The 26,378-nt window shown below is 44.3% G+C and overlaps 1 protein-coding gene across 1 annotated transcript in view; it reads right to left on the minus strand.

The window, feature by feature from the left end:
• Nucleotides 1–26,378, minus strand: part of WDFY3 (WD repeat and FYVE domain containing 3) — a 5,086,165-nt gene that overhangs the window by 169,174 nt on the left and 4,890,613 nt on the right. The window lies entirely within an intron of this gene.

A 26,378-nucleotide genomic window follows, 5' to 3' on the forward strand; every position in this document is an offset into this window, starting at 1 on the left:
TTGCTGAACATCCTAGGCTGCTGTGAGCACTCTGGTTTCAGGTTTCATTTGTTTCCATTGGTTCTTTTGTTTTATTGTTTACTGTTTACTGAGGTAGTGCAGCTCAGCCCTTTATCTTCTTGCTAGGTCTGAAGAAATTTACACCCACTGTGACAGATTTTTAGAAAAAAGCTCAAATAAGTACATTTTGTGTTTGTAGTACACTCATCAGTTGTTGCCATTTTAAACTGTTTTCCTGGATTTCTGTACTGCCTTCTACATTTTCCTCAGTTACCTGTTTGGCCAGGTGTAGGGGCCGTCGGGGACAGAGTGGTTGTTGCTGTGTCTTTCAGCTTTTCCCGGTTAGAGGTCGCCACAGCGGAACTCCGGTCCGCTAATGATTGGCAGCAGATTTTTACGTACCGAGCTGCCAGCTCTAACGCACAACCTTCAACAAAGGTACGCCCATTCACGCATGTCTCCACGCAGAAGACGCTCTAGCTGAGAATCGAACCGGACAGCATCTTACTATGAGGCGACAACGCTACCGCAGCACCACCCTAAATGAGTGTTGAACTAACTGCTGCATGTTCTAGTTAGCTGCGAGTACTCTGGTTTCAGATTTCATGTTTTCCACTGGTTCTTTTGTTTTCTTGTTTACTGCTTTCTGTGCGAAACTAGCAGATAATGCACATAAATAATTTCTGTCTCTTACATGCTATTAATGGAAGTATCCATCCACCAACAAACCCTTTTTCCCATTCTATACTTTTTCTAAATCCTGCAAATTGGTCACCCACTTCTCTGTGTACACAGCCTGCACTTTTATGTGAGGGCTTCCTCATACCTGTGCATGTCTGATGTGCTTAACTATGCAGACAGGAGCATGAAGCATCACTACTGCAACTAACTTCTCCCTGTTAATACTCCCCACAGCAGCTCTTCACTTCCTTCACTAACTCTCAGTACATGGCTGCCTTGGTAAACACAGGGAGAAATCCTTATTAATATCCATTCGACTGACAGCCTAACAGCACCCTGTTTCTTAAGGCAGTGTAAGAACTGCCACATGCTCAAAAACACAAAACTGCTCGACCCGAGGGACTCATCACACACTATACTCTTCTCAAAAGATGTAGAAGATGTGCACCTGAAGTTGTTTCAATAGGGATTTACCTTTGTTCCTACTTGTCACTCGAATGTTGCATCTCTACTTATAAACTTCAGACTATTTGTGAGAAGACTCAAATTATTTTTGCTTTTAGGGGAAAACAACAGTGTTACATCTGGTAAATTTAAATAGCTGTTTAAAGAGTACAAAGCATGATTTTAGACAGCTTTGTAATAACTGTGCACACAATACACATACAAATTTGTGTAACGAGGAAGAGAGAGAATTACAAAAATTGACTCATGATCGTTCTTTGCGTTTTATGAAGCCTGACAAAGGCAGAGAACTAGCTATCATGAATGTCATGGCCTATTCTGCTAAGATATTTAACTTACTGAATGATTGCTGTACCTATGACAGAGTCTCTCAGAATGAAATTCACATATTATATGGCTAGATTAGATGTCTGTTAGAAGATTTATTGTTTCAAAGAATGATTAATTCTGAGACTTTTCACTTTTTGAATGTACCTTCTGCTAAAGTTTCAGCTATTTCTGATATTCCCAAAATTCACACCAACTTACAGGACTCACCCTTTAGATCAACTGTGGCATCAAGGGGCGCCACTTCAGAAGCATTAGCCATTTACCGTGACAGAAAGTTAAAGGGTGCTTTGGACATATTACACATTTATTGAAAAATTCCTGGCACTTCTTACATAAACTTAGTTTATGCGACTATGAGGAAGACTTTTATTTACTGACAGCTGACATTAGGAGTTTGTACACAGTGATTCCCCACTCCATAGACATGAAATGATTTATAGAAGCTGCTTCAAAATGTCCATGGTTGGAGTCTAATGATCTAACTATTGTGGGAATGTCAATGGACACAACTCTAAAGAACAATTTCATGTTTTTTGAAGGTGAATATTTTAAGCAGAAATCTGGAGTGGCAATGGGAGCACCAGTGGCTCTACTTTATGCTAACTTAGTACTAACAGAGTAGGAAAACGCTAATGTATTCAGTGATGAATTAACGTCCCAACATTAAACTTTACTTGAGGTATCAGAATGACATTTTCATGTTATGGGCAGGAGATATGACATTGTTGAAGAGTTTCTTCAACAAACAATCAATCCACTGATTTTTTGAATTTGTCATATGAAGCTACTATGGAAAGGATGCACTTTTTAAGGACACTAATTTAAGGGCATTTTAGTCATTTACAAAAAAAACATTTTCAGTAACTTGCATTGGTCTAGTTGTCACCCTGGTTTTCAGTAAAAAGAACTTAAGGGACAAATGATTAGGTTATCAAGAATAATTTCAGATGAGTGGAAAGTTGAAAAAAGAAGTTATGTTCTTACCATAACATTCCGTCTGTGTTGTCTATCTTCATTCATTCTTGACTGCTGGGTCTCGGTTCTGACCCTCGGAACTAACTTGGCCATTACATCAAGCTCGTGACAGAAACTCTCAAGCCAATGCTAAATATACTGCCTCTCTTCTCTTCCCCTCAGATCGAGTTTTGCACATAGAGTAGAAAATGATGGAAGCTGTGTCTGAGCAACAAACTTACTAGGTCCCAGGACTAGTTCCGAACCTCCAGGAGTTTTAGAAGGGGGAAGGTGGGTGAGATGTCAAGAATGAATGAAGATCGACAACAGAGATGGAATGTTATGGTAAGAACATAACTTCTTTACCTGATGTTGTCAATCTTCATTACTTTTGACTGTTGGGATCGAGTCCCCTAGCTACTTCAGACCTTGGGAGGCCCTAAGGAAAGATCTTCCTGAGTACCATAGAGCCAAAAGATGCTCTTCCACTGGAGACCATATCCAATTTGGAATGAATAATAAAGGAGTAGCCCAAGTTGCGGCTGCACATAGGTCATCCATAGAAGCTCTGGAATGAAAGGCCACTGAAGTGGAAACAGAGCTGGTAGAATGCGCCCTAACTTTTGTTGACAAGTCCAGCTTTTCTTGATAAATAAAAGTGATACAATTTTTTCAACCATTTTGACAGAGTAACTTTCAAAACTGGTTTGCCCAGTCTAGGACCCGAAAAGGAGAGGAATAACTGGTCCAATTTTCTAAAAGATTTTGTTCTAACAAGTAAAAACATAATTGTCTGTCTACGTCCAACAAATGTAAACAATATTCTCCTCTGTTTTGAGAAATTTGGAAAGAAAACTGGTAGATCAATGGACTGATTAATATGGAAATCTGACACTACTTTGGGCAAAAAGGAGGGATTAGTTCACAGTGATACTCTCTCTTTGTGAAAAATGATATATGGGTATTTTACACACAGCCTGCAATTCTGAGATGGTTGATATGATAGCTACCAGGAAAAGTTTTCCAAGATTTACATTTGATATCACAGGTGGCTGCTGGCTCGAAAGGCTGATGGACCAAACTTTGTAAGACCAACATTAAATTACAAGGTGCAATGGGTTCTTTGAAAGGTGGTTTCAAATGTAAAGCGCCCTTAGGAAAGGTTTTGCGGAGACAGTGGGACATCAAGGAAAGGAAATCGAAACCATTATGGAAATTTGAAATGGCAGCTAAATTAACTCTAACAGTAGAAATGGAGGCTCCCAACTGGAATAAGGTGGATGAATATTCCAAGACCTTGTCAATCGAAGCTGAAAAAGGATCAATACCCTTTTCATCAGACCAATGAGCAAATCTCTTCCATCTGCCAAGATAAAATTTTCTGGTGGATGGTTTATGAGAAGCCAGAAGTTTCTTTTGTACTGGGGAAGATAAGTTATTTTGCCTGGCAATTACTGGAAGTGGAGAAACCAAGCTGTCAAGCTTGAGATTTTGTAGGTTGGAATGGACCATTGTGGATGAGACAACAGGTCCGAGGTTGTATCCAGAATCCACAGATGGTAAACTAAGTGAGGCTAGAGAAAGGGAAACCAAACTTGACAGGGCCAATAAGGTGCAATGAGAATCATTTTGCTTCTGAACCACTGGGCTTTCTTTAGAAATTGGGGTATTAGGGGGACTGATGGAAAGGCATAAAGAAGTCCAGGGGGCCAATCATGGAGAAGAGGATCTCTCGGAGACTCCTTCCCAAGGGGGGAACCAGTGTAAAGTAGCTGCTGCATTTGTGGTTTGTGGGAGAGGCAAACAGATCACAGCAAGGCTGACCCCATAGATGAAATATCTTCGCTGCAACATCGAGATTGAGAGACCACTCATGAGGCAGGAGAATGCATCTGCTCAGTTTGTCCGGAATCACGCTGGAGTTTCCCGGAATGTGCATTGCTATCAGAAAGCGGTTGGAGGCGATCACCCATTGCCAAATTCTTAGGCTTCCCAACAAAGATAGTAGGATCTGGTTCCCCCCTGTTTCTTGATGTATCAGACTACTGACAAGTTGTCCGACTGAAATGAACTGAAGGGAAGGCAGATTGGAATGTTTGCAACACTAAGAGCACTGCCTTCAGTTCTAGGATGTTGACATGCAAACTGGCTTCTGTAGGGGACCAAGTGCCTTGGACTATCTTTCCCTGAAAATCCTCCGCCCACCCTATCAAGGATGCATCCATGGTCACTATGGCCTTGGGCTGAGAGGGAGAAAAGGGGCAGCATCATAATTTGTCTTCTGGCTTCGTCCACCAATATAAGTCCTGATTGCACCGGTTGGTTATTCGGATTGGGTGGGACTTTGGATGCTTTAGCAATGACCACTGTGATGCCAGAAGCCATTGAAGTAGCCTCGTGATATCTCACCAGAGGAACTAAGGTGATTGACATTGCCACTGACGCAAGGAGCTGTAAGACCTGGCAGGATGGAACTTTGTCTTGAGAGAGTATCACTTGTAATTGTAACCTCAACTTCTCCAATCTGTGAACAGGAAGAGCAGCCATGCAGGATCATGTGTTTAGTCTTGCTCTGATGAATTCTATGTCCTATGTGGGGGACAGCTTTAACATTTTCCTGTTGATCGAGATGCCTAAGAACTCTGCAAGTCTTAGAACAGAGTCCAAGGTGGAAAGCAGCAGATGCCTGCTGTGGGCGGTGAGGAGCCAGTAGCCTAAATATGGAAACACACAGAATCCAGTGAGCTGCTACCACTGTCATGCATTTGGTGAACACCCTCGGGCCTGTGGTGAGACCAAAGGGCAGTGGTTGAAACTGGTAATGACTGGCTCCTAGCTGGAAGTGGAGGTATCTTCGGGAGCATTTGTCCATTTTCCAGTCTGGCAGGAATTGTTCCTTAAGTCATGCATGTCTTCTAATGACGCCCTGCAACAAGCTCCTAGGGCGTCAAAACCACAGTGCAAAGTGTGTTTAGTTACTTGACTTGCAGAATGTATTAAGTCTTGTAAATCTTTAGATTCTGCCCAAGCAGGAAAGGAAAACATTTTTTGTTTAAGGAGTTCCAAGGTATGTTGTTGATACTTAAGCATATGGAACTGACAATTTAGTGCCCTGATAGCAAGAGTAGCTGAGGTGTATATTTTTTACCCCATCTGTCCAGTGCTTGGGAATCCCTGTCTGAGGGGGTGGGATTCTTAGCAGAGGTTGCTTTAATCCCTTCTGGCCCTTGAGAAATGACCTCAGGGTCAGCTGTTGGATTTTTAAAAAGATATTTGTGTGAGTCAGGGACTCTGTAGTACCTGTCTGGTTTTCTGAGAGCAGGAAGTAGGACATCAGGAGTCAAGCTGGATTCAAGGAAAACATCACCCACCACATCCAGAACTGGGGGGGTGGCCAAGGGTCTGTGTTGTGGAAGATCTAGGAATTCCCTGAGTCTCTTTTTAGACCAAGGGTAGTCCTGACTCTCCCATTGGAAATGCTCCCTTAAAGTATGCAGGGTTTCCCCAAAGGAAAAATCCTCTGGGGGAGAGGCTGAAGGAATGCATTCCTCTGCATCAGAATCCTCATAAGTGGAGAGGGGTTGCATAGCTTCATAGTCAGATGCACCAGATTCATCTAACTCTTGTTCAGATAAAACTACTGGGGACAGATCTCTTTTCCTTTTTTAAGTGGGTAGCTTGGCTTCCCCTGATCAGCATGATAAGGTCTTGTGCCATTTTAAGCATTTGAGACTGAGGCAAGGTAGCAAGCACCTGAGAGTGGGTAGTCAGTTTCTTGGGTGTGGTTCGAACCTTGGGCCTAAGGAACTCAGTTGTTTTTGAAAGAATGGTAGTCGCGAAAGACGACGTCGGTTTGTGTCAAGATTCGGTGGTGAGAAGGACTTCCTCGGAAGCTGGTGCCTGCTCAGTGGCTCGGGACTCATCCAAGGTAGAGACGACTGCAGGATCCTTAGACGAAAAAGAGTTTTGTGGCATACCGGACTCCGAAAGGGTCTTGGTAGCGGCCTGTGAATCAAATGAAATGGGCATCAGGGGCTGCGAAAGTGCCTCACTGAGTAACAGTGGACTGATGACTAGCTTAACGGAAGTGTCGCTGGAAGGTTTGGACCTGTGCGGTCTCTCTGTCTTTATCTTTACGTTTTTTCGGAAGATCTGCTGTTGGATAGCTTACCAAAGCCATATTGGAACTCGAGGACTGGAAACGAAAATATCTGGCTACAATAAGGGCCCGACGATGGACAGTTCTGGCATTAAAGCACAAAAGCGACAATGGGGCATGTTGTTTTCTGGGCCTAGACAAGTGACGCAGTAAGAGTGGATGTCTCGGTGTGGTATTTGCTTTCCACAGGCGAGACAATTATTAACTTTTTCTGACATCTGTTAGTGGAAGAAAAAAGGATCCCCAACGGGGATCATTTGACTGAGCCTAAATCACCTAATTTTCAAAATACTGAACACTCATTTGACTGAATCTCATTTCACCAAAAGCTTACAATGCTAAATTTCAAAAGACTAACTTTTAAATCAAAGACATGCACACTTACAACACCAATGACTACCTCTTTCCAGAATTTAAAAACTACTTACTTACCCCTCTTAACAGAAACCAGACAATATAAAACCAAACTAGGTGAGGGGTGGGGGGCTGTGCCCCCCACACCCACTAACTATATATACTAACTCCAGGATCGCACTATGGTGGGGAAAAGGGCATATACCTTGTACTTGCCTTACAGTACTCTACACACTGTCACTACTGCTGGGAACACACAACAAATCCGCCATATTACTTTAGATACTTCCCATCAAAATGTGTGTGTGTGTTTGTGTGTGTGTGTGTGTACATATCTATATCTATAAACATATATATATATATATATATATATATATATATATATATAATCTATATCTATATATACCTATATCTATATGTATATCTATATATATATATATAAATCCAGGACTCAACATAGAGAGTCCCAAAACTTAATATGGTTACAGTTCCTCTGAATGATCATGCTAATTTTCATAAGGAACTGCAGGTAACACCTGTTCTACATTTTTGTGTGGGATCCAGAAAAAGACTAATAGCTGCTAAACATGGTCTTCCTTAACTTCACTAAGATTTCTGACTTGATTATGTGAGCCAAATTCTAAGAAGTCTAGAATGGTGAGAGGCATGGCAAAGAATAAACTATAAAACCAAGACATCTGGCTAACCAAGTTTACAGACAACTGTAAACTAGGACTTATTGTTAAGCCCCCGCTGACGCCAATGATATTTAGCAAGAATTTACACTAGTAAATACCTGCAAAACTAAAAATGGACAGAAATTAAATGCCAAAAAGTACAAAGTACAATACTACCACAATCTGTCTGGTGGACCCCAGCCCAAACCAACATATAATGAAGAAGAAGGAGGCAATCGTGATGAGAGCAAAAAAAAGAAAAAAAAGGGAAACTGTATTAGCAAAAACTAAACACAAAAACAACACACATAAAATTGTCTAAGAGAAAAAATGCAGAAAACACTAAGGGATAATCATCTAAGGATTCTCACAAGGCTTTCTTTACCTGGGTGGTAATAACCAGATATGCTCATTATTGTAGGAAAATGACAAAAATAAAAAAAACAAAAAATTTGCCACCAAACCCACAGACATTGCTTTCACAGGCTCCTACAGGTTCAAGGGCAAATATCTATCCCAACCAGGTGCTGCCCTGACATCTCAAGATGCTCAGCAGCAGCAAACTGGGCATAATCACACTCTCTCCAGCCGACACAGCATCCCTCCAAAAGGGCCTCATAGAAACAGACAACTGGTGCCAGAGCCAGAGCTCCATGCTCAAGCAAAAAGTAAAGTGTGTATAGTGGCAAAAAAAAAGTGCTCCACAAATTGCCTAAGTATTACCCAAAGTATTAGTAATCCAAGAAAAGAAGAAGGGACCTGGGGGGACCTGATAGCAATCTCTCATTTGACAACCACGCAATAAAACCAAAGTGAAAACAAAAATAATTACACATATACCCCATCAGGATCAGGTCATCTAGATCAGGGAGGTATGCATGCCATCATCATCCATCATCTCCATAATATAGTACAATGGATGCCTTTGGGATGATGTAATGCAAGAACACAGCAGCAAACTGGAAAGACCCCAAAGTTACTCCCCCAGGATCAAAGGGGCCAAAGGGAAAGCCATATGCTGCAGGTCTCAGAAACAAAAGCTCTCATCAGCTCAGTGGCATACCTTCAGCGGCTTGTGCTCTGTGGTGATGTGCCAAGCCATGTCCAACATGGAAATTAATGCTGCATCTCCATCTCTCAGAAAATCCAACCCCATCGGCCTACTGAGAGAGACTTGACTCAGCACTGAGAAATAAGGACATGCTGCTGGACCAGAGGATAACAGAGTTCTTCCCCAAAGGTTCTTGAATAAAATCCATGTCAGGTTAGGCAGTCCATCATTGTCTCTTCAAGATCTTTCTTGAGAAGTCTGAGGGAGTGGATGGGATTTGCATGTGTTCTTGTTCTGTGTCATTGTTGAACAGTATACTCAAAAACTAAAAGAAAAATAGGTAAAAAAAAATAAAAAAAAAAAATAAAAATGGTATGAACACATTCTAGCTAGGCTATGAACCTATATAGTAAAGAACCTCTCCCACCGGCATATAACAAACACCCCATTTCAAAAGGAGACTGTTGTTAAATACCTTGGAACTTAGAACTAATAATCCCTCTTCTTTGGTCATTATGTAATGACTGTAGTCAGAAAGCCCTTCGACTTAGTGCAGCTAACTGCCAAAAGAATATCATCCAGATGTAAATAGGTCATTGGCCCCTGAAATTTAACATTAGTTATGCCAGTTATTGAATACAATGCCCCCTTTGTGGTACACATCACTACACCTAGCAAACAGCAACAGGAAAGACCCCAGAGGTTCATAAAGAAGATGATCACTGGCTTATAACCCCTAAGCTACTAGAAAGGATTGGAAGCATTATCCCGTTATTCAGTATGTTACAGACTTTGCAGAGGAGTTTTATACCTTGCATTGCCCTGCTTGCCACTAAGGACTCAATGGTCTTGTATTTCTTGAATTTCCACAAATCAAACACTCCCACAAATACCAAACAAGGAATCTACATTTTCTTCAGCAAAAAAATAAAACATGGTGAAGAGATAGGTTCATTATGCAGTGCCTTCTGCACCTCTGGAACACACACTGCTGCAAAACGAGCAGTGAAACAGAAACTGGATGTCCAGATGGCAGCCTCCAGGATGTCCCTGGTGGGGACTCCTATGAGGAAAGCTGCTGCAGTGGAGGCTGTTCTGGTGGAATGTGTCCTGCCCCCTTGGGGGGAGGCTTGCCATGCTGTTTGTAGCAGAAATGGATGCAGTGTGCTATCCATTTGGAAATGGTTTGCTTGGAGATGGCTTTGCCCTCTGCCCCTGAAGCAAAGCTAACCAGCAGTTGATCAGACATTCTGAAGGGTTTAGTCCTGCCCAGATAGTATCTGAGCTGTCTGTGCACATCTAGAGAGTGCAGTATCCTTTCACCCTTGTTTTGAGGGCTAGGAAAGAAGGTGGGCAAATGGATGGTTTGGTTGAGAGCCATGCTGGACACCACCTTGGACATGAAGGATGGATTAGTTTTGAGGGATACCCTGTCTGCATGGAAGATGATGATGGGTTCCACAGCCATGAGTGCTTGCAGCTCAGAGACTCTTCTGGCTGAAATGATGGCTAGGAGGAAGGCTGTCTTCCAGGAGAGAAAATTTAGCTCTGCAGAAGAAGCTGTTTCAAAAGGAGGCAGGGTGAGCTTTTCCAAGACAAAGTTAAGGTCCCAAGCTGGTGTTGGCGCTCTTCTGGGGGGCCTCAAGTTGATAGCCCCTCTGAGGAACTGTTTAACCAGAGGGTGTGAAAAAAGTGGCTGCTCAGTGGGAAAATGAGCAGAAATAGCAGAGGCATGAATTTTAATACAGGAGATTAAACAGGAGATCTATTACAGAGAGAACATGTGAGAAGGACAACCCACTTAGTTTGAGCTTGAATTATCTTCTGCTCCTCCTTTCTCCCTTTCCACTTTACTTTAGTAGAAAAAAAAAACTTTGCTAGAATCTTCCTGTGTTCTGAGTGTGCTTCTCAGCTGATAAGTACATTTTTGACATTTTTTAACTATTAAAAGTTGAATAAAACAATAATTGAGTTCAGTTTAGAATACATTTTGAATAAATTGCATTTATTTAAACTGTATTTGCTTTAATACTGCTACACACTGAAGTGCGCTAGCTTGCACTGCACTTGAAATGTTTTTAGTGCTGTTTTAGCTGCTTTTCTGTAAAAAAAAAGCAAAACTCTAAGCCTGTTTCCTACCTTTCCTGTAACTAGTCTAGTCCAGATACATATTTGCTGTATCCAGGACTGTTTGTAAGCTCTTGAGCCCCCCAAGCCTTTCTGTATTGGAGGGAAGCCTTCTAGCTTATCAGTGGGAGTGGTAAGCACTAGGTAACCTATCTACCACACAAGGAGTGTTTCTGGCCCAGAAATTGTAGTTATTAGCCGTTTGGGCAATTTTTCCATCTCCCTCAACTTTTTGATTTAAAAGCCCACATTTACACTTGTTTCTTTCCTGTAACTAGTCTAGTCCAGATACAGATTCTTAGTTTTAGCACTTGAATTTGCCTATTCATGATCAGCACTTGTTCAGAACTTGTAAGCACTAAAGCTACAAACTACTACAGCACTCAACCTTCCTCATTACATAGAGGAAAACAGTTTTTGTACTTACTTTCCTCATTTGCTTATAGAAAAATAGCTCTTGTACTCATTTATCTAGAGGAAACTATTTTTTTATTCAGGCATGTCCAAGGGTCAGCTCCCAGTGTTCTCTCCTGTCAATCTGATGAATCTGCGCATCTTGGAGCAATGTAGCAATTGCTTCATGTACACAGACAACTCTCTCCTCCTACCACCCAAAACTACAACCTGTGAGAGATGCACTTATCTAGCCAAACTGGAGGTAAAGCTCTCTCTAACCAAGACTGAACTTGACAGTCAAGAGGAGAAGGTAAACACTTGCACCACACCACACTCATTACATAGTCCCACTAAATCTACACCACCAAAATCCACACATAAAAACATTAGTGGAGGCTCTCAGTAATAATCTGCTCAAGCAACAGAGATCTCTAAAGCAGAAATGCAAGTGACCCCCCCCCCCAACACAACCCAAATGACACATAGCCTACAGACTCAGTGTGCCACTCAATCACAGCCCATAAGGCAAAACAACATACCCAACACACTAGTCATAGGGGACTCTATAGTCAGGCAACTGATCTCCCATTCACCAGGCTAAACAAGGAGAAGGTTACTGTCAGCTTCCTGTCGGGTGCCAGGTTCCGCCACACAACCCATGCACTCAGGTCACTCCACAACAAGTACAAATAGGACTCTGTCATTGTCCATGTTGGTGAAAACGACCTGAGACGAACCTCCCTGGACTACATGAAGACACACATGGAAGAGCTCTCCGATCTTGTAGCCCAGGCAGGTATGACCCTAGCCCTGAGTAGCATTCTGCCATAGCCCAGTACAAGGACAAAATGATTGACTTCAACAACTGGCTAAGCTTCTGCTGTCATTTTAAGGGGATCCAGTATCTGTCTGCCTGGGATGACATGGTCAACAAACCATGTTGCTTTGCCAGAGATGGCCTGCATCTGTCACCCCTGGGATTCCTGATACCGGTTAAGGCTCTTGCCGCCCCTATAGTGCCTTTTTTAGGCAAGGTTCAAATGACAAATTCACCACCGCAACAGGAACAGGCAAGCAAAACCTGAGGGTAATGCTACTCAATGCTAGAAGTCTAAATCTCAAAATGCACTCACTCGAGGCACTCCTTAAAACGGAGAGCATCGATATCTGTGCAGTGACTGAGACTTGGTTCAAGGCTCCAGAGAGCACCCCTGCACTACCAGGCTATAACACATACCATACTTTCCGGCCATGTAACCTGGAGCAGAACACCAAAGGTGGAGGTATGTCCATATTCATTAAGGATATCCACACCAACAGGCTAGTTGCTCAGCATAATGCATCTGAGGTTATCCAAGTGCAACTAACTCTGGGCAAAACTGCAATCCGAATTGTAGCTTGCTACAGATCCCCCACCATGCCCCAGGATTCCCACTCCTCTTTTCTTGATATACTGGAAAATATGGGCTATTTCAACTACCACAACATTAACTGGGAAAGCTACGTGTGTACCAACTCATATGCTCTACGCTTTGTGGAATTCATAAATTCCAATGCCCTGGATCAACTTATCCACACCCCCACCAAGGGCAACAATACCCTAGACCTAGTCATTACCAACATGAGTGACTGGTATTCCACACCTGAATTTAACTCCTCACTGGTCTGACCCGATAAGCTAGTCACCCTAGATACGCACATCCCACCCCCACCCCCCATTAAGGAAACCATGGTAAAAAATTTCTCCAAAGCCAGCTTCATCCTTCTTAAGACAGAGGTGGCGAACTTCATGACACACATGCAGATGGACAATACAGTTACGACTGCTGAATCCTACACAAATGCAGTCTATAAGCACTTACACGAGTGCATAGATCTTGCTATCCCAAAGAGAACCAAGACGCTATCCTCCAAAAAAAGGAAGCCAATCTGGTGGTCCCCTGACACAAACAAACTGTACAACAGAAGGAAGAAACTGTTGCAAAAGAGAGTAAAATCCCATGAGTGGAGGAGCTCCCTGGTCAGCCTCAGTAAGAAGCTGAGATCTCTTATAAGATCCTCCAAAGCTAGCTACGAAAACAAAATCATCACTGATTCTAAGGACAACCACAAAGCATTCTATAGCTATGTCAAGAATCTCAATGGCAACACCCAGATCTGCTCTGAGTTACAGCACAATGGCATGAAAATTACAGAACCAACTGATATTGCCAACATCCTGGCAGATAGGTTCAGTGCTAACTTTACACCCTCTCACCCCCTAAAGGGCCCATATCTATACAGGAAGAATGCAGAGTCCCTGTATTCACAAAGTACAGTTGTGTACACTTACCATAAATGTAGACGTTCGAGTGTATTCACTGTTGCAGTCATCACACTTGCGTTATCTGCCTACAGGGATCCCTCAGTCAGTATGAATACCACAGACTTAGTATTTCTGCAGATGCTGTCGCTTCTTCCATGACGTCAGGTCGTCAGAGGTATAAAAACAGGCAGCCGACACCATTACTTCAGTTTTTCTTGCCCCAAATGTCAGGAGCCCCAAAATAGGATGCTGGTATATGGTGGGGAAAACACCACCAGTAAAAAGTAAATATCAATACCAGTAGGAACAGCCATAGAGAGGAGAGATAAAGAGACAAAGGAAAACCAAGGGGATGGAGGGGGGGAAACCAGGACTGAAACAGTGAATACACTCAAACATCTACATTTATGGTATCTGCCTTCCCTTCTACATTTATGGTAAGTGTACACAACTGAACTATGTTCTTCATGTTTCACTGTTGCTGTCATCACACCTGGGTTGATTCCCAAAGCTGAGGAAGGGTGGAGGCAGTCAAGAAGAGTTAGAGCTGGCTGGAAGGCCTTGCAAGACTGCTGTAGCAAATCCTGCCCTGGATTTGGAAAAGATAGGCAGGTGGTAATGCTTGGTGAAGGTGTGTACCGAACTCCAAATAGCAGCTTCCAGAATATCCCTGGTAGGGACTCCCCTGAGAAATGTTGTAGAGGTAGATGTAGCCCTAGTGGAATGTGTTCTGACCCCCTGAGGGGTTGATTTTCCATGGTGCTTGTAGCAGAAATGGATGCATTGTGCTCTCCATTTGGAAATGGTTTGTTTTGAAATGGCTTTGCCCTCTGCCCCTGTTGCAAAGCTGACTAGCAGCTGGTAAGATTTTTTGAAAAGCTTAACACTATCAAGGTAGAACCTGGGCTGTCTGTGCACATCCAAAGAGTGCAGGATCCTTTCCCCTTTATTTTGAGGATTAAGGAAGAAGGTTGGCAGATGGATGGATTGGTTGAGAGCCACACTGGACACCACTTTAGGCATAAAGGAAGGGTTAGTCCTGAGGGAAACCCTGTCAGCATGGAAAATAATGAAGGGTTCCACAGCCATCAGTGCTTGTAACTCAGACACTCTTCTAAATGAAGTGATGGCTAGAAGCAAAGCTGTTTTCCAAGAGAGGAATTTTAACTCTGCTGAAGCAGTAGGTTCAAAAGGGGGAAGAGTGAGCTTTTCCAGTACAAAGATAAGGTCCCAAGCAGGGGTGGGTGCTCTCCTTGGAAAGGAGCCAAAGCAGACATCCAAGCAACCTCCACCACCCCAACACAAACCATGAAACACATATTGCAGAAAACCAGTGTGCCACATAATCACAGCCCTTAAGGCAAAATAACATACCCAACACATTAGTAATAGGTAACTCTATAGTCAGGCACACAGACATGCCACTCACTAGGCTGAACAAGGAGAAGGTTACTGTTAGCTGCCTGTCGGGTGCTAGGATCCACCACATAACACAAGCACTCAGGTCACTCCAGAACAAGAAGAGAGACGGAGGAGCTCTCTGATCACGTAGCCTAGGCCGGTATGACCCCGACCCTGAGTAGCATCCTGCCCTCACCAAGAATGATACCACGGTATAGAGAAAAAATTATCAGTTTCAACAATTGGCTAAGCTTCTGGTGTCATTCAAAGGAGATCCAGTGTCTGTCAGCCTGGGATGACATGCTCGACAAGCCACTCTGCTTTGCTAGAGACGTCTTGCACCTGTCACCCTTAGGCTTTCGAATACTGGCCAAGGCTCTTGCCGCCCCCATAGTGCCTTTTTTAGGCAAGGCTCAAAAGACAAACCCACTGCCGTAAATAGTACAAGTAACAAAAAGCTGAGGGTAATGCTACTCAATGCCAGAAGTCTAAACCTCAAAATGTACACACTCAAGGCACTCCTCAGTATGGAGAAAATCGATATATGTGTAGTAACAGAAACCTGGTTTAAGGCTCCAGAGAGCACCCCAGCACTACCAGGCTACAACTCATACCATACATTTCGGCCACAAAACCTTGACCGAAATACAAAAGGTGGGGCGTGCATCCATATTCATCAAGGATACCCACACCTCCAGGATAGTGGTACAGCACGATGCTTCAGAGATCATCCACGTGCAACTAACAGGCAAAACTGCTATTCAAATTATAGCTTGCTACAGATCACCCACCATGTCCCAGGACCCCCACTCCACATTCCTGGAAACACTGGGAAACATAAAGGTCCTACCAAACACCCTGATATTGGGTGATTTCAATTACCCAAACATTAACTGGGAGAACTACTCAAGTACAAACTCCCTTGCCCAACCAGAGGTGACAACATACTGAACCTGGTCATCACCAACATGGGCGACCGGTGTTCCACACCGGAGGTCAACCCCTTGCTGTTTAGATCTGACCATAAACTAATCACAATAGATATCCACATTCCGCCACCACCACCTGTCAAAGAAACCATGAAAAACTTTTCAAAAGCAAACGTCACATTACTTAAGACCGAGGTGGGAAGTTTCAAAGCCCCATGCTAAAGGATAATGCTGTCCAAGCTGCAAAATCCTTTACTAATGCACTCTACGGGCACCTACAAGAATGCATGGATAGTGCTATCCCAAACAAAACCAAGACTCACTCCTCCAAGAAAAGGAAATCAGTCTGGTGGACCCTGCCATAAACAAGCTATACAATAGAAGGAGGAAACTAGTACAAAAAAAAAAAAAAAAAAAAAAAAAAGAGTAAAATCCCAAGAAGGGACAACATCCCTGATCAGTATCAGCAAGAAACTATGTTCCCTCATAAAATCATCCAAGGTTAGCTTCGAAAGAAAAATTGCCATGGACTCCAAAGATAACCACAAGGCATTCTTTAGCTATGTCAAGAATCTAAGTGGCAGTTCTCAGATCTGCTCAGAGTTAGTGCAGAATGGCACAAAATACACTGAACCGACTGATATAGCCAACATCCTGGCAGACAGGCTCAGTGCAAACTTCACCCCTCTCACCCCCAAAAGGGCCCATAACTATACCAGAAGAATGTAGTGCCCCTGAAATAATAGACACTCAGGTTAAAACAGCCCTCTCCAGAGCCATAAACACAGTGGGACCGGACGGTGTCCCAGGCTGCGTCCTACACAAGCTCAAAGATGAACTAACCCCTCACCTAAACACACTGTTTAAACACAGCCTCTCCACAGGCTACATGCCCACAGAGTGGCGCACAGCAACGGTTATTCCACTCCAGAAAGGTGGAGCCACAACGGACCCTGGGAACTATCGCCTATAAGTCTGACTAGCTTGGTCTGCAAAGCTATGGAGCGCATCATCATGGATCTCATTAACAGAGACATAGGAAACCTCCAAACACTGGACCCTACCCAGTTTGGCTTTAAGGGCAGATCATGCCTCCTAAACCTGGTGGACTTCTTTGAGACAGTTACAAAGGCTATAGACAAGGGAAAGGTGGTCCACACAGCCTACCTAGACCTCGCAAACGCCTATGACACCATTCCCCACTCAGGTATTATAGACAAGCTCACCAGCCTGAACATAAACCCCTACATCACAAGATGGGTTGCCAACTGGCTCATGGACAGAACCCACATGGTAAGAGTTGTAGGAGCTAGGTCTGACTCTAAACCGGTTACAAGTGGCATTCCCCAGGGCTCAGTCCTAGGACCCCTCCTGTTTGGCATATACTTCTCAGAGGTACAGGCAAGCACAGGAGGACTATGGCTGACCAAGTTCACAGATGACTGCAAACTAGGGGCTATAACTGACTCTTTGGCTGACAGACACACATCCTCCAAAAGGGTATCACTGAGACGGATACCGGCTGTCAAAACCATGGCCTCAAGCTAAATGCCAAAAAGTACATAGTCATCCCCTTTGGAAAAAACAAAGTACCCACAAACTACCACATAGGTGGTAGCCCCCTAAATATGGAAGATGTAATAAGAGATCTGAGGGCCCAAGTAGATAGTAACCTCTCCTTTGATAATCACATTGCCAAAGTGGTTAGAAAATCCTTCTATGTGGCCCACCTAATCACAAAAGGGTTTGCATCCACATCAAAAGATGTCATTGGGCCCCTCTACGCATCACTCATCAGACCCATCATAGAGTACAATGCTCCATTTGGGATGTACCTTACAAGACACCTACAACAATTGGAAAGACCACAGAAGTACCTCACCAAGAGGATCACTGGCCTCAAGCAGATGCCCTATGCAACTCGAATGAAGAAACTCCAGCTGTACTCAGTTGCATACCGCCTACTCAGAGGTGAACTCTGCCTGACGTACAAGGCCATGTCCAACCCAGAATTGATGGACATGCTCCACCTAAAGAAAACCATATCCCCTCAAGCCACACACTCTAGGGATCTAAACCTCACCACAACAATAAATAGGACGTGCTGGAGGGATAGATTTCTGTCCCAGAGACTTCCCATGCTCTGTAACAAGATTCCAATCTACATTAGGCAGAGCTCCTCGTTAAACCTCTTCAAGAGAAACCCTGATGAGTGGATGGGAAATAGAAAGTTTAACCCAGGAATCACTTCAATGACTCTGCTGGACAGAAGTACAGGGAACTAATCTAAGGGGGCAGCGAAAGACAACACATTCCGGCTAGGCTTATAAATGCCTTTGGGCAGATAGCCTAGTACCTACCTATGAACCTATTAAGTTGTTTGCCCCTCTCAGGAACTGTTTTATGAGAGGGTGAGAGAATAGAGGTGGCTCAGTATTGTAATGAGCCGGAATGGCAGAGGCATGGATCTTAATGGAGGAGAAGGATAGATCTCTGTGGAGTAGTTCTGCTAGATAATCCAATATTTGAGGTAAGGAGGGCAGTGATGTGTCCTTTCCTTTAGACTGAATCCAAGAACAATACCTCTTCCACTTTTCAGCATAGGATTTCCTAGTACTGGGCCGTCTAGCTTCAAGGATGACGTTCAGCACCTGTTTGCTTAGGGTTGCTGGTGGAGTATTTAAGGAATAAGCCAGTTTGCAAGATTTAGGATTTGCAATTGTGGATGCAAAATCTGCCCCTCCTGCTGAGAAAGCAGGGTAGGGTCTGGTGTAGGTGCCAGGGTGGCAACATTGTCAGGCTGTGCAGGAGTGGGTACCAGTGCTGGCGTGGCCAGTCCAGGGCAATCAGAATTGTCCTTAGCCTGACTTGTTTTATCTTGAGCAATACTCTTGAGAGAAGGGGCAGAGGGGGAAAGGCATAGATTGAGAGGTTTTCCCATTGAAAGGATAGGGCATCCACCTTCCAGGCCCTGCTGTGAGGGTTCCTGGTGCAGAATTTGCTTAACTGGTGGTTGGCGGGGGAGGCAAAAAGATCCACCTCTGGGGTCCCCCATTTCTGGACCAGAAGGCTGAAGGTGCTGGGCTCCAATTTCCACTCTTGTAGGTCTAGGAGATTTCTGCTTAAGTCGTCTGCCAGTGAATTTTGTTTGCATGGCAGGAATTGAGCTTGTAGATGAACTTGGTTGTCCAAGGCCGTGTTCCACAGGGCCATGGCTAACCTGCAGAGTGGGTAAGAATGGGTTCCCCCCTGCTTGTTGAAGTACCACATAACTGTGGTGTTGTCTGTTTTTATCAGCAGTTGTCCTGGAAAGAGTAGGTATCTAAAAGCTTTCAGGGCATTCTGTACAGCTAGCATCTCTTTTTGGTTGATGTGCAGGAGAATTTGCCTTGGGCTCCAGTGGCCCTGAATACATTTGCCCACCATGTGAGCCCCCCATGCATAGTCTGAGGCATCTGTGGTCAGGGTCTGGGCGGTGTGGGGTTGAGTAAAATGCAGTCCATTGTTGAGGTTGCATGCTTCTGCCCACCAAAGGAACTCTGTCCTTAGGTATGATAGGAATGACTGTTTCCAGGTCCTGAGAATGTTGGCACCAAAGACTTTTTAAGTACCACTGAAGTTTCCTTATATGCTGTCTTGCATATGGAATTAGCAGAATACATGAGGCCATGAACCCTAGGGCTTGCAGTATTTTTCTTGCAGATAGCTGGGTTCTGGTGGCCATTTGTTTGAAGTAGTCTGTCAGATAGACCTGTTTAACTGAAGTGAGGAATGCCATCTGGGAAGTTGTGTCCAAGCTTGCTCCCAGGAATACAATCTTTTCACTGGGTACCAGTTGTGATTTCTTTTCGTTGATGGTATACCCCAATGAAGTGAGAAGGCTTTTTACAAATGCCAGGTGCTGAAGCAGCAATTCCTGACTGTCCACCTGAATCAGGCAGTTGTCCAAGTATGGGTAAATTTGGATATTTCTCTGCCTGCAGTAAGCAATGGTTGAAGCCAGGCATTTTGTGAATACCCTGGGAACAGTATAAAGCCAAAGGGAAGTGCAGAGAACTGATAATGCATAGACCCTGCCCTGAAACATAGATATTTCCTGCATGACTCCCTTAGGGGATGTGCAGATAGGCTTCTTTTAAGTCTAGGGTGACTAACCAGGCATCCTTGGCTAACATAGGGAGAAGCTGTTGCAGGGTAAGCATCTTGAATTTTGGTACCACCAGGAAGGTGTTGAGAATTGAAAGATCCAGGATTGGGCGGCAAGAGCCCTCCTTCCTGGGTACCAGAAACAGTCTGGAGTGGAATCCTTGACCCCTCTGTTTTACTGGAACAGGCTGAATAGCTCTGATATTGAGGAGGGAAAGTACCTGGTTTTGAGCCTCTGCCCACTGGTTTGGAGGAAGGTCTGGAAACCCACTTGGGTCTGGCAGTGAATGGAAATAAAATTTGTACCCCTGGGATACAATGTTGAGGACTCATCGGTCATGAGTGATGGACATCCAGTTTTTTGCATGAAGGGCAAGTTTTTCTCCAAGGGGTACAAGCAATTGGGCAGGACTGGGAAGTAGAGTTGAGAAGTCATTGTGAACTTTTTCCATAAGGAGGTGGCTTACCACTCGCTGCTTTAGGGGTGGGGGCACTCCATTGCTTAGATCTCTGCATACCCTGAGACTGTAGTCTGGGGGTGGTCTGTTTCACCTGGGTCTTGTTTGGGAAGGCCTGGAGGGGGCTGGAAAGGACCAGTGTTGTGAAGGGCAATGCCTGCTGAATCTAGGTGGTTGCACTTGTAGGAATTAATTAATAGTTTGCATAGATTTAGACTTTTCTTCCAACTTTTTAAGAACAACTTCTGCTTTGGTGCCAAACAAACAGTCCTTATTTAAATGAGCGTCTAATAATTTAGATTTGACATGATCTGGCAAGGTCTGCTCCTTCAGCCAAGCATGTCTTCTCAGTACAGAGCCAGTGACTGCTGCCCTGCAAGATGCTTCTAGGGCATCAAAATCAGACCGCAATGTATGCTTACTAACTTGGTTTGCAGAGTGCATAAGTTCCTGCAATTCTTTATTTACTTGCACAATCTGGAAAGGTTACCAATTTTTGTTTAATAAGTTCCATAATATGTTGCTGGTATTTCAGCATGTGAAACTGGCAATTCAATGCCCTGATAGCAAGAGTTGCAGAGATATATACCTTCTTACCCCATCTGTCCAAAGCTCTGGAATCCCTGTCTGAAGGGGTAGGATTTTTGGCTGTAGTAGCCTTAATACCTTTAGGTCCCTGGGAAATGATCTCTGGGTCAGGAGTAGGATTCTTCAAAAGAAACTTGTGAAAATCAGGTATTCTGTAGTACCTGTCTGGTTTCCTAGGGGCTGGAGGTAAAGTGTCTGGAGTAAGACTGGATTCCATGAAAACATCATCTGCAACATCCAAGACAGGGGGTATAGCTAAAGGCCAGTGCTGAGGCAACTCTAAAAATTCTCTGAGTCTCTTTTTGGACTGAGGATAGTTTTGGCATTCCCAATGGAAATGCTCTCTTACAGTATGCAAGGTTTCACCAAAAGAAAATTCCTCTGGAAAGGAGGCAGAGGGAATGGATTCCTCTGCATCTGAATCCTCATAGGCGGATAAGGGCATGTCTTCATAATCTGAAAGGTCAGAGTCATCGGACATCTGGTCTATAAAGCCTGAAGGAGACTGGATTCTTTGTCTCTTAGCAGGGGAAGGCTGGCTTCCAGTAATCAACGTAATAAGGTCTTCAGCCATTCTAAGCATTTGTTTTTGTGCCATGGGTGCCTGAGCATGCTCTTTGGTCATCAGTTTTCTAGGCATAGTGCATACTCTGGGCCTAAGAAACTGTAGTTTTGGTTAAAAATGAAGTCGTCAATTTGATTTGAACATCGGTAGGACGAAAAACTCCCTCAGAAGCCGGTGCCTGCACAGCGGCTTCGGACCCATCTAAGGTAGAGACATCTGCTGGCTCCACAGTCGAAGAAGCATCTTGCAGCATACTGGACTCCGAATGGGTCTTAGCAGAGGCATGCGAATCCATAGAAGTGGGCATCAGGGGCTACAAGGGCATCTCACTGAGTACTGGCGGACTGGCGACTAGCTTAACGGAAGCGTTGTTGGCAGTTTTGGACCTATGTGGTCTGTCTCTATCTTTATCCTTACTTTTTTTGGAAGATCGGTAGTTGGATGGCTTACCAAAGCCGTTTCAGAATATGGAGATCAAGAGCAAAAGAATTCAGCGACAAAGATAGCCCGACGACAAATGGTTCGGGCGTTAAACAAGGCACAAAACCGACAGCGAGGGACGTCGTGGTCTGGGCCTAAACAGGTGACGCAGTAAGTATGAAAATCTCTGTGAGGTATTTGCTTTCAATCAAATCAATCACGGATTTAAGTGAAACACAGCTCAAACAAAAACGCAACAAAAGAAAAATGAACTGAGTAGCGTAACAGTTTAATCACAAGAACAAAGCTTTCAGGTTAAAAACCCTTCATCAGTATTAACTCAATATCCTACTAGAAGCAATTTATATAAACCACAATTAAGTCACAGCCAATAGAATTCATCATATATTATTAAAGGAATACCACATGAATTCATTATATATTTTTTCTTTTGTTAGGTATTTGCTTTCCAAAGGCAAGACAATTGTTAACTTTTTCTGACATCGGTTAGAGCAAGAAAAAAGTATCCCCAACGGGGTACTTAGCTTTAGAAGACTTTAGGATTATTCAACTCAAAAACGAAAAATTCAGGTAGCAGCCGACCGGCACTTGCAAACTACTTCTGCTTCGGGCTCCTCCTCAGCAAGAAAGACTGATGTAATGGCGTTGGCTGCCTGTTTTTATACCCTTGACGTCATGGAAGAAGCAACAGCATCCAACGCAGAAATACTAAGTCTCTTGCATTCGGGCCGACTGAGGGCTACCTGCAGGCAGATAACCCAAGTGTGATGACTGCAACAGTGAAACATGAAGAACATCTACAAAGGTAAAAGCTGTACTCTCTAAAGCCAAAAACACAGCATCCATGGCACCAGACAACATCCCAGGCTGCATTTTACAAGAACTTCAGAACGAACTGGCTCCCCACCTAAGCACCATGTTCAATCACAGCCTCACATCAGTCTTTGTGCCCACTGAATGGCACACAGCAACAGTTATCCCACTCCACAAAGGGGGAGCCACCACTGATCCCAGGATCTATCGCCCTATTAGCCTGACAAGCCTGGTCTGAAAATCCATGGAATGTATCATCATGGAACTCATAAACAAAGACATTGGTAACCTCCAAACTCTGGACCTCACCCAGTTCGGGTTTGTGAAAGGCAGATCATGCCTCCTGAACCTGATAAACGTCTTTGAGGCAGTCGCCAAAGCTGCAGACGAGGGTAAGGTGGTTCACACAGCCTATCTTGACCTAGCCAAGGCTTTCGACTCCATCCCCCCATTCTGGAATTATAGCTAAATTCACTAAACTAGGTATAAATCCCTATGTCACAAGATGGGTTGCCAACTAGCTCACTGACAGAACCCACACTGTAAAAGTTGCAGACTCCAAATCTGACTTCAAACCAGTGACAACTGGAGTACCACAGGGTTCAGTCCTGGGACCTCTCCTGTTTGGTATCTGCTTCTCTGAAGTACAGGCTAACACAGAAGACCTCTGGCTAATGAAGTTCACAGATGACTGCAAACTAGGAGCCATAGTCGAGTCCCCAAATGATGTGGACATCCTACATAAGGGCCTCACTGAGACAGATGCCTGGTGTCAGAACCATGGCCTCAGGCTCAAGGCCAAAAAGTGCACTGTCATCCCCTTTGGTAAAAACTCTGCACCCATGAACTACCACATAGGCAGCAGTCTACTTAACACTGAATGTGTGATAACAGACCTTGGGACCCAGGTGGACAGTAGTCTTTCCTTTGATAATCACATTGCCACAGTAGTTAGGAAGTCCTTCTATGTGGCACACCATCACAAAAGGCTTCTCATCCATGAAAAAAGAGGGCATTGCTCCCCTCTACTCGACACTCATTAGACCCATTATAGACTACAATGCCCCCTTTTGGAAATTACCACACAAGACATCTGCAGTAACTGGAAAGGCCACAGAAGTACCTTACAAAGAGGATTACTGGCCTCAGACAGATGCCCTACACTGACAGTCTCAAAAAACTCCAGCTTTACTCTGTAGCATATCGTCTACTCTGAAATGATCTCTTCTTAACATATAAAGCTATGTCAAATCCAGAGCTGTTGGACATGCTACACCTAAAGAAATCCCAATCCCTCCGAGCTACATGCTCTAGGGACCTAAACCTTGTCACCACAATAAACAGGACATGCTGGAGGGATAGATTCCTGTCCCAGAGGCTTCCCATACTCTGAAACAAGCTACCCATTTATGTCAAGCAAAGTTCCTCATTAGCACTCTTCAAGAAAAATCTTGATGAGTGGATGGGAAATAGGAAATACACCAGGGATCACTTCTGTGGCTCTGCTCAACAGTGGCACAGGAAAATAACTTTCTTGGGTGACGTAAGCCAGGGAACCTTGTTGGCTAGGCTTACTTAGGCCCTTGGGCCGATAGCCTAGTACCTACCTATGAAGCTATGAACCTAGGAGAAAGGGAAACCAGTGTGTAGTAGGTCAGCTAAATAATCCAGGATGAGAGGGATGGAGGGCTGTGCCATATTGGTCCCCTTAGCCTCGATCCAGGTGCAGAACCTTTTCCATTTGTCTGCATAAGACTTTCTGGTGATAAGGCATCTGGGCTCTCTGATAAAATCCAGAACATGTTTACAGAGGATGGCAGATTGCTAAGGTGTCAGGGTATAAACCAAGCTGCCAAATTCAGTGCCTGCAATTGGGGGTGCATGAATTCCCCTTCCGTCTGGGTTAGGAGGTTTGGAATCTGAGGAAGACTTGATGAAGGCAGCGGGGACAGGCCGCACAGCAAAAGGTACCAGTGCTGTCTGGGCCAGTCTGGAGCTATGAGAATGATCCTTGGTTTTTCCTCCCTTATTTTGATCAGTATCCTGGGAATGAGAGGTAGGGGAGGAAAGTTATAGACCAAGAGGTTTACCCAGGGGAAGGACAGGCCATCCACTTTCCAAGCCATGCAGTGATGCTCCCTGGTGCAGAATTTGATGAGCTGATGGTTGGTGTGGGAGGCAAAAAGGTCGACCTCTGGGGTCCCCCATTTCTGAGTTATTAGGAAGAAAGTGTTTGTGTTGAGCTCCACTCATGGGGGTCCAAAAGCTTTCTGCTTAATTGGTCTGCCAGGGAGTTGAGAGAGCCTGACAGGTATTGTGCTAACAGGTGTAGTTGCATGGAAGAGGCTGTGAACCAAAGGGTCATGACCAGCCTGCACAGTGGGTAGGAGTGAGTCCCTCCCTGCTTTTTGATGTACCACATCACACTGGTTTTGTCTGTTTTGATCAGGAGAATCCCTGGAGAGAGAAGGGGGTTTAAAAGCTATCAAGGCCTGCTGTACAGCCATCATCTCGTTTTGACTTGTGTGTAGGGGGAGTTGCTGGGGGTTCAATTGGCCCTGTATGCATCTGCCATCCAGGTGTGCACCCCCAAGTGTAGTCTGATGTGTCTGTGGTGAGGGTCTGGGTGGCGGGGAGTGGGGAGAAGGGCAGTCCCTTGTTGTGGGAGCAGGCTGTTACGGACCAAAGAAATTCCTTCCTCAGGCAAGGAATAATTGGTGTAAGAGTTTCCAGATCTTGAGTGTGTTGACACCAAAGGCTCTTTAGGTACCACTGAAGTTTCCTCAAATGCAGTCTGGCATATAGAATGAGGAGTATGCAGGATGCCATGAACCCCAGGGCTTGCAGGATTTTCCTTGCAGAAAGCTGGGGCCTGGTGGCCAGTTGAGAAAAGTAAGCTGATAGGAAAATTCATTTCTCTGGTGAGGCATGCCATCTGGGATACTGTGTCTGGACTTGCTCACAGGAAGATTATCCTTTTGGTGGGCACCTGTTTGGATTTCTTTTCGTTGATTGTGTACCCTAGGGAGGTTAGTAGGCTCTTTACAAAGGCCAGGTGTTTGAGCAGCTTTTCCTGGCTGTCTGCCTGAATAAGGCAGTCATCTAAGTAGGGGTAAAGTTGAATATTTTTTGTCTGCAAAAAGCAATGGCCAGAGCCAGGCATTTTGTGAAAATTCTGGGAGCAGTAGATAAGCCAAAGGGAAGCACAGAGAACTGAAAGGGTTGAGATCCTGCCCTGAAGTGGAGATATTTTCTGCATGATTCCCTGATAGGAATGTGAAGGTAGGCCTCTTTTAGATCCAGGGTGGCTAGCCAAGTGTTCTTGGAGAGTATGGGTAGCAGCTGCTGGAGGGTGAGCATTTTAAATTTTGGGATCACCAGAATGATGTTTAGAATGGATAGATCGCGGATGGGGTGCCAGGTGCTCTCTTTTCTGGGCACCAGAAAATGTCTGGAGTAGAACTTGGATTATCTGTTCAGCAGGAATGTGCGTTACTGCCCTCAAAGAGAGCAGGGAATGGATTTGCTTTTGAGGCTC

This window comes from Protopterus annectens, chromosome 17.part0, assembly GCF_019279795.1.
Source record: "Protopterus annectens isolate FY-2018-M chromosome 17.part0, PAN1.0, whole genome shotgun sequence".
NCBI lineage: Eukaryota > Metazoa > Chordata > Ceratodontiformes > Protopteridae > Protopterus > Protopterus annectens.